A 10,163-nucleotide genomic window follows, 5' to 3' on the forward strand; every position below is an offset into this window, starting at 1 on the left:
TTTCTTTCCTTCTGCTAACTTTGGGGTTTTTTTGTTCTTCTTTCTCTATTTGCTTTAGGTGCAAGGTTAGGTTGTTTATTCGAGATGTTTCCTGTTTCTTAAAGTAGGATTGTATTGCTATAAACTTCCCTCTTAGAACTGCTTTTGCTGCATCCCATAGGTTTTGGGTCATCATGTCTCCATTGTCATTTGTTTCTAGGTATTTTTTGATTTCCTCTTTGATTTCTTCAGTGATCACTTCGTTATTAAGTAGTGTATTGTTTAGCCTCCATGTGTTTGTATTTTTTACAAATCTTTTGTAATATCTAGTCTCATAGCGTTGTGGTCAAAAAAGATACTTTATACAATTTCAATTTTCTTAAATTTACCAAGGCTTGATTTGTGATCCAAGATATGATCTATCCTGAAGAATGTTCCATGAGCTCTTGAGGAAAATGTGTATTCTGTTGTTTTTGGTTGGAATGTACTATAAATATCAATTAAGTCCATCTTGTTTAATGTATCATTTAAAGCTTGTGTTTCCTTATTTATTTTCATTTTGGATGATCTGTCCATGGGTGAAAGTGGGGTGTTAAAGTCCCCTACTATGAATGTGTTACTGTCGATTTCCCCTTTTATGGCTGTTAGTATTAGCCTTATGTATTGAGGTGCTCCTATGTTGGGTGCATAAATATTTACAATTGTTATATCTTCTTCTTGGATCGATCCCTTGATCATTGTGTAGTGTCCTTCTTTGTCTCTTTTAATAGTCCTTATTTTAAAGTCTATTTTGTCTGATATGAGAATTGCTACTCCAGCTTTCTTTTGGTTTCCATTTGCATGGAATATCTTTTTCCATCCCCTTACTTTCAGTCTGTATGTGTCTCTAGGTCTGAAGTGGGTCTCTTGTAGACAGCATATATAAGGGTCTTGTTTTTGTATCCATTCAGCCAATCTGTGTCTTTTGGTGGGAGCATTTAGTCCATTTACATTTAAGGTAATTATTGATATGTATGTTCCTATTCCCATTTTCTATATTGTTTTGGGTTCGTTATTATAGGTCTTTTCCTTCTCTTGTGTTCCTCGTCTAGAGAAGTTCCTTTAGCATTTGTTGTAAAGCTGGTTTGGTGGTGCTGAACTCTCTCAGCTTTTGCTTGTCTGTAAAGGTTTTAATTTCTCCATCAAATCTGAATGAGATCCTTGCTGGGTAGAGTAGTCTTGGTTGCAGGTTTTCCTCCTTCATCACTTTCAGTATGTTCTGCCACTCCCTTCTGGCTTGTAGGGTTTCTGCTGAGAGATCAGCTGTTAACCTTATGGGGATTCCCTTGTGTGTTATTTGTTGTTTATCCCTTGCTGCTTTTAATATGTTTTCTTTGTATTTAATTTTTGACAGTTTGATTAATATGTGTCTTGGCATGTTTCTCCTTGGATTTTTCCTGTATGGGACTCTCTGTGCTTCCTGGACTTGATTAACTATTTCCTTTCCCTTATTAGGGAAGTTTTCAACTATAATCTTTTCAAATATTTTCTTAGTTCCTTTCTTTTTCTCTTCTTCTTCTGGAACCCCTATAATTCAAATGTTGGTACATTTAATTTTGTCCCAGAGGTCTCTGAGACTGTCCTCAGTTCTTTTCATTCTTTTCTCTTTATTCTGCTGTGCAGTAGTTATTTCCACTATTTTATCTTCCAGGTTACTTATCCGTTCTTCTGCCTCAGTTATTCTGCTATTGATCCCTTCTAGAGTAATTTTAATTTCATTTATTTTGTTGTTCATCATTGCTTGTTTCATCTTTAGTTCTTCTAGGTCCTTGTTAAATGTTTCTTGCATTTTCTCTATTCTATTTCCAAGATTTTGGATCATCTTTACTATCATTATTCGGAATTCTTTCTCAGGTAGACTGCCTATTTGCTCTTCATTTGTTAGGTCTGGTGTTTTTTTTATCTTGCTCCTTCATCTGCTGTGTTTTTTTTTGTTCTTCTCATTTTGCTTATCTTACTGTGTTTGGGGTCTCCTTTTTGCAGGCTGCAGGTTCGTAGTTCCCGCTGTTTTTGGTGTCTGTCCCAGTGGCTAAAATTGGTTTAGTGGGTTGTGTAGGCTTCCTGGTGGAGGGGAGTAGTGCCTGTGTTCTGGTGGATGAGGCTGGATCTTGTCTTTCTGGTGGGCAGGTCCACATCTGGTGGTGTGTTTTGGGGTGTCTGTGGACTTATTATGATTTTAGGCAGCCTCTCTTCTAATGGGTGGGGTTGTGTTCCTGTCTTGCTAGTTGTTTGGCATAGGGTGACCAGCACTGTAGCTTGCTGGTCGTTGAGTGAAGCTGGGTGTTGGTGTTGAGATGGAGATCTCTGAGAGATTATCACCATTTGATATTACATGGAGCTGGGAGGTCTCTTGTGGACCACTGTCCTGAAGTAGGCTCTCCCACCTCAGAAGCACAGCACTGACTCCTGGCTGCAGCACCAAGAGCCTTTCATCCACATGGCTCAGAATAAAACGGAGAAAAAGTAGAAAGAAAGAAAGAGGATAAAATAAAATAAAGTTATTAAAATAAAAAAATAATAATTATTAAGAAAAAAGTTTAAACAAAACAAAACAAAAAAAAACAAAAAGAAAACGGACGGATAGAACCCTAGGACAAGTGGTGAAAGCAAAGCTATAAAGACAAAATCTCACACAGAAGCAAACACATACACACTCACAAAAAGAGGAAAAGGGGAAAAATAATAAATCTTGCTCTCAAAGTCCACCTCCTCAATTTGGGAAGATTCGTTGTCTATTCAGGTATTCCACAGATGCAGGGTACATCAAGTTGATTGTGGAGCTTTAATCCGCTGCTCAGAGAGATTTCCCTTTCTCTTTGTTCTCACAGCTCCCAGGGGCTGAGCTTTTGATTTGGCCCCACCTCTGCGTGTAGGTCACCAGAGGGTGTCTGTTTTTCGCTCAGACAGGACGAGGTTAAAGGAGCCGCTGATTCGGGGGCTCTGGCTCACTCAGGCCGTGGGGAGGGAGGGGTACGGATTGCAGGGTGAGCCTGCAGCAGCAGAGGCCGGAATGATGTTGCACCAGCCTGAGGTGCGCCGTGCGTTCTCCCGGGGAAGTTGTCCCTGGATCCCAGGACCCTGGCTGTGGCGGGCTGCACAGGCTCCCCGGAAGGGAGGTGTGGAGAGTGACCTGTGCTCACACAGGCTTCTTGGTGGCGGCAGCAGCAGCCTTAGTGTCTCATGCCCATCTCTGGGGTCCGCGCTTTTAGCTGCGGCTTGCACCCGTCTCTGGAGCTCCTTTAAGCAGCGCTCTTAATCCCCTCTCCTCCCGCACCAGGAAACAAAGAGGGAAGAAAAAGTCTCTTGCCTCTTCGGCAGGTCCAGACTTTTCCCCGGACTCCCTCCCGGCTAGCCGTGGTGCACTAACCCGTTCAGGCTGTGTTCACGCCACCAGTCTTCTCCTTGCGCTCGGACCAAAGCCCAAGCCTCAGCACCTAGCTCCACCAGCCCCGGCGGGTGAGCAGAGAAGCCTCTCGGGCTGGTGAGTGCTGGTCGGCACAGATCCTCTGTGCGGAAATCTCTCCGCTTTTCCCTCCACACCCCTGTTGCTGTGCTCTCCTCCGCGGCTCCGAAGATTTCCCCCTCCACCACCTGCAGTCTCCGCCTGCGAAGGGGCTCCTAGTGTGTGGAAACCTTTCCTCCTTCACGGCTCCCTCCCACTGGTGCAGGTCGCGTCCCTATTCTTTTGTCTCTGTTTATTGTTTTTTCTTTTACCCTACCCAGGTACGTTGGGAGTTTCTTGCTTTTTGGGAGGTCTGAGGTCTTCTGCCAGCGTTCAGTAGGTGTTCTGTAGGAGTTGTTCCATGTGTAGATGTATTTCTGATGTATCTGTGGGGAGGAAGGTGATCTCTGCATCTTACTCTTCCGCCATCTTCCCCTAGATCTTTTGTTTTTTATTTATTTTGTTTTACAGTGATCTGTGTCAATATCTTCTAAGAAGAACTAATGCTGAGAAATATATACATAGCTACCAAATAACCAAACTTCATTACAATATGCTTGGCAGCATGCTAAGTGATTTACATATATTATCTTATTAAGTATCACAACAGGGTGACAGCACAGTCACTCTGGTAATTTTTTATTGCCTGTATTAGAGCTGAAGAAGCGGAGACTTGGAACGATTAAGCAACTTGTTCAAGGTCACACAACAAATGAGCAGTAGAGTCAAGGGTGAAATCCAGGTCTGGCTGACTCCAGAATTTTATGTCCTGGCAACTTCTCAAACAGAAAGCAAGGCTTCAGAGGAAAGAGAGTCAGTATCAAGGCCTGGCAAATGCATTGGTATCAGACCTGAAGGGAACATGTCAAATGGGATAATAATCTTCAGGGAATATGGACAATGTATTTATGAGAACTGATAAAAGATGAAGAGAGGGTTTTCCCCATATGTTAACATTGATATGATCCAAGTGTCTTGCCTTCACTGGAAGATAGGTGCATCAGAAATGACCAAGGCTAAATTTCTCCAGCACCGTTGAGAGGATATTCAGAGTCAAAGTTAATATAATTTAGAAAAAATACAGACATGCATTATTTTTACATATACGGTTAAATTTGGAAGGATGAAGTTTTTATATTTTCCCCTTATGTATTTAAGCTTTATATTATAAAAAATGTTAATTTCATGTAGTCTCTAAATTTATAGAAAAGTAATGCAAAATTGGCATTTGTGTTAAAATTTTCAATTTAAAATAAAAAAAATAATATTTTCTTCTTCATGTCTTATCATTTTGTTGTTCTGGCACAGAGAGTGACAAGCAAAGGTCAGAAGCTGTGATCTACAAAGTAGGTAGACATGCAAGCATTAACCTCATTTAAATTTCTGAGTGATTTGGTGGTTGGATTTCCCAACAGTAAAGTTGCACCTAAAATTGATCAACTTCAGTGTCATTGACAGATGTCCCTAAACCATTAGCAACTAATGGATTGTTTAAAGGACCTTAATAGCTCATTTGTCTAGTCAAAACCCCATCAATTCAACCTTTGCAAACCATACTTGCCTGTCATTAGAAAATTGAGTCCATTGTCCTTTAGTTTTGAAATGACATGTAATTCAAATCAATTAAGGCAAAAAGACCAATTATTTGGTGAATTTGTGACAACCAAAATGTTTTGAATAGCTGATAAAAATGATAGCTACAGAACTGCAGGCTATTTACTGATGAATCAGGTAGAGGAAATAAAAAGGAGATGCATGTAATCTTAACATAAATATGTTAGCTCCCAAAAGGTTTTTAAGTAAGACATGTGTGTCTTCTTTCAATGGCTCCCAGTGGTTTTTAATAATGAAATCTATATTTAAAGTCTTCTATCTTTTCTATACCTCTTGAAAGTGTTCTTGGCTTAAAAGTTCTCTGTTGTGTCTTACTGTTAAACACTTTTATTTCTCCTTTTTCTTATCTTCCAATAGTCTTGGTTATAAACTGCAATTTGTTTTATAATTGAAACATAACAACTTTTATTTATAAAATTTGTTCTTAGAAAAAATGAGAGGCATTTTCCCTTCATGTGTCTATATTATCTATAGTGATACATCTGATCCAAGTGATGGTTAGATAAATGCACACAGCTATGCAAAATTTCAGTGTGAAAATTTTCAAAAGCCTACAGTCATGGGATGTTAATGCACTTTTCATTGTCATATTGTCACTGAAAAGGTAGTTATATACAGTCAGTTACTAATAATGGCTTTACCATCACTCAAAAAACAGTCACATGAATGCAACTATGTGGTGAGGAAGCATATTTGGACATGTAAAATACTGCAACTACATATTATATTCTTGCAGTTTTTACTCTATAATAAATATTCTTAATTTTATTCATACTGACTTCATTTAACATGTTTTGTTGGGAAAAAAAAAAACACAAGCTTTTTACTTGGAAATAAATTTCCTTTCATAAAATAGAGGTAAGTGAACGATGTTCTATATTTGATTTAATACAGCCAAATTACTGAAATTTTAATTTAATTGCACTATTTTTTAGAGGAGACTAATTTAAATGGGGGTGTGTCTGAAAATGCCTTGTTAAATGAAAGGTTCTTCTCCCCATTTAAAAAAATTAAAGGGCAATTTAGACACAGTAAAAGTAACTTTTTTGGTGTGCAATTATACAAGTTTTGGCAAATGCATATGGTTATGCAACATCATTAAGATAAAGATAGAGAACACCTTCATTAAATCAGAAATATTTTTCTGGAGGCGCTTTGTAAGTAACCCCTACCTTCATCCTCATCCCCTAGCAACACTGATCTGTTATCTTTTTCTACAGTGTAGACTTTTTCAGATGGCATTATTAATGGAATTATTCAGTATGTAGCATTTGGAGTTTGACACTGCAGAATGCACTGTGGAATCATCCATGTTGTGTATGCCAGCAGTTTTCTCCTCTTTATTGCCGAGTAGAATTTCATTTTATAGCTATACCATGGGTCATTCAACCATTCCTCAGAAGAGGGACATTTGGGTTTCCAGGTTGGGGCAGTTATGAATAAAGCTGCTCTAAATATTTGCATAAAGATTTTTGTGAGAACATGTTTTAATTTTACTAGGGTAAATACCCACGTGTAGGATTATTGGGTTATGTGGTAAACATATGTTTAATTTTGTAAGACATGGCCCAACTGTTTCCAAGGTAGTTGTAAAATTTGTCATTTTATACAAGTACTGTTTGAGAGCTCCAGTAACTTTGCCTCTTTGCCAGCTCTTGGTATTGTCAGATTGGTCTGTTGTGGTATCTAGTTGTAGTTTTAATTTACATTTCTCCAATGGGTAGTGATGTTGGACATCTTTTCACATGCTGATTTACAGTTTTTTTATGGAATAATGTTTAAATATTTATCTATTTATGTTTTGGTTGTTAATTTTTATATTGAGCTTTGGAAGTTTTTAAATATATTCTAGATATACATATTTTATGTGATATGTGCTTGAAATTATTTCCTCTCAATCTGCCACATTTAATTCTCTTAGTAGTGTCTTTCAAGGACTAAATTCCTTAATTTTGATGAAATTCAATTTATTAGTTTTTTTTCTTTTATGATTCAACCTTTTAGTGTTGTGTCTATATAATTTCACCTAACCCAATCTCATAAAGATTTTCTTCCAGATGCTTTGTAGTTTTAATTATTACATTTAGGTCTGTGATTGATTCTGAATTAATTTTTTATATGGTATGAAGTAGGAATACAATTCACTTTTTTGCCTATGAATGTAAACTTGTTTCATCATCATTTATTGAAAATACTATTCTTTTTCATTGAATTGTCATTATACCTTTGTCAAACATCAACTGACCATGTATGTGTGGACTTATTTCTAAATTCTCAATTCTGTTCCATTGATCTATGTGTCCATCCTTTCTCCAATAACATACTACCTTGATTTCTGCAGCTTTATAATGAGTCCTGAATTCACGTAGTGTGTATCCTCCAACTTTACTCTTCTTTTTGAGTTATTCTAGCTCCTATGCATTTTCATAAATATTTTAGAATCAACTTGTTAATTTCTATACACACACACACACACACACAACTCTGCTTGAATTTGGATTGGAATTTGAATTGGATTGAAATTTAATCTTTAGAAGAGTTTAAGGAGAATTATGTAATTTGCAGCTCTGTTTTTAGATGCATATCCATTTAACATTGTTATCATGTCCTTGTAGAATGACATATTTATAATTATTCAATTTTCCTAAGTATAATTTGCAATATCCCTTATTCTGAAATCTACATTGTCTGATATCAATATAGCTACCCCAGATATTTTGGAAAGTGTTTGTGTCTTTCTACTTTAATTGTTTTGTTTTAATTTTTAGACAGCTTAGAGTTGGCTTAGAGTTGGCTCTTGCCTTATTTTGTTATTCATTTGAACAATCTGTCTTTTAAAATAAGTGTGTGTTTAGACCATTTACATTTACTTTTGCTAATATGATTAAAGTCTATATTTTGATTTTTTTTCTAATTTTTTCATATGCTTTTGCTTCTCTTTCACTCTTTTATTGCCATTTTTTGGATTAATTATTATTTTTTACAAATCCATCTTATCTCACTTGTGACTTATTATATATACATATTTTTTAAAATGTGGTTGTTATCCTAGACTTCCCAATATGCCTCTCTAATCTCAGTTTATCTTCAAATAATACAGTACCACTTCATGTATAGTGAAAGTATCTTACAACAGTTTCTCTCCCTCATCCATTGTGCTATTTTATCACATATTTTACTCCTACATATGCTATAAACACATAGTACATTGCTACTATTTTTGTTTAAATCAGTCATTTTTCTATTAGAGCAATTACAAGAAGAAAAAATAAAGTATATATTCATCTTTATTATTCCACTCTCAACATTATCAATTTCTTTGTGTAGATAAGTTTTTTTATAAAGTTTATTATATTTTTTATGACTGGACAACTTCCTTTAAAATTTATTGTATTTAAGTCTTCAGGTAAAGAGCTCTCTGCTTTTCTGTGTCTGAAGAGAAAAAGAAGTCTTTATTGCTCCTTCATTTATGATAGGTATCTTCTCTGAGTACAGAATTCTGGGTTGACTTTCATAAGCACAATCAAGATTGTACTTTGTTGTATTCACTGACAGAAATTCTGATGCAAATTTTACCTTTGTTTACCTATATGCAATATGTTATATTATCTGGCTGCGTTCAAAACGTTCTTTGTCTTAGACTTTCAACTGCTTAAGTAACTTATAACTAGTTTGTTTTTGTTTTAATTGCCTTGCTTGATGTTATGCAAGCTTCTTGAAACTGCCTTTTTAATTTTTCATTAACTTTAGAAACTTCTTATGCACTGTCATCTTTGAATACTTCTTCTGCCCCATTTTTTCACTTTTCTCCTCTTATAGATCTACTAGCATGTATGTTAGATTTATATTTTCCCACAGTCCTTGACTTCACTATGCTCTGTTCTGTTTTAAATTTAATCTTTTATTTTTTCATCTTTGCATTTCAGTTTGGGCAGTTTCTATTGATCTATCTTCAAGTCACTGATTCTTTCTTTATATGTATCATCTACTGATGGGACCGCTGAAAACATTCTTTACCAGTGTTAATGTGTATTTCATTTCTAGCATTTCCATTATGTTCTTTTTTTATATAGTTTACCATATGATTATGCATGTTGTCTGCCATTTCCACTACAGCCTTTGATTTATTAACCAAATTTGTTTTAAACTCCCTGTCTGATAGTTCCAACAGCTCTCTCATTTCTGAATCTGGTTTTGTTGATTGCTTTGTCTCTTCACCATGTGTTGTTTTTTTTTTTGGTTCCTTGTGTGTCTTGTAATTTGGGGATGAAATCCAGACATCTTATATAGAATAGCAGAAAATTAGGTAAGTAATATTCATGCTTGGAAATGTACATACCCTCTTTTTTCTGTTTTTAATTTCAAAGTTTGAGTCAGTTTAGTTAAGGGTTTAGCTAGATTTGATTCGTTGCTATGCCTGCCTTCAGTGTACCACAGGTTACAAATGCCTCTGAATTACCTGTGTTTAGGTTGGGGTTGATCTTCCAGAGAGTTTTCCTGTTGTTTGTTCCACCCTTAGTTTTAGGTATTCCCATTACACCTATCTTTAGAGAAGATTTCTCTCTCTTGATTTTCCCCCAGGATTAGACTGCTGTTACTCTTTACATAACCCTTCCTAGGTTGGTAGTGGACGGTGGAGTGGATAATCTCTTCTGCTATGGTCCTATCTCAGTCTTAGGCAGGAGTTATGCCCCTGGTTCTCAGAGATGGGAGACTTCTCAGTGATCCTATCTCTCTTCCAGCAGTAGAGGGACTCCTATGGTCTCAGCTCAGAATATATTTCTACCCTTACCTCAGAAGTAGGGGTTACTTTTTGCTGCTGTTCTTCCTCCATTAGCTGTAATGGGTTTTGGTCTATGGCCTGAGGGTGATGGTGTTTGTTATGCTTTAGACTTTTGTTCTGTGGGACATATAAGGAAGAAGAATCCCAGTGAGGATTTGTGTCTTTTCCACAGTAACTATTTTTTCTCGTCCTCTAGGCTTGCATCATAAATAAGGCTCTGTCTAGACTCTTGTCCTCTATTAGTCTTTCTTGAGAACATATAGTGAATCCTGTGGAAAAGAGCCTTTAAGTAGATGTCAGTTCCTC

Source organism: Monodon monoceros, unplaced genomic scaffold, assembly GCF_005190385.1.
Source record: "Monodon monoceros isolate NGI ecotype Baffin Bay Population unplaced genomic scaffold, NGI_Narwhal_1 Super_Scaffold_18, whole genome shotgun sequence".
Classification (NCBI taxonomy): domain Eukaryota; kingdom Metazoa; phylum Chordata; class Mammalia; order Artiodactyla; family Monodontidae; genus Monodon; species Monodon monoceros.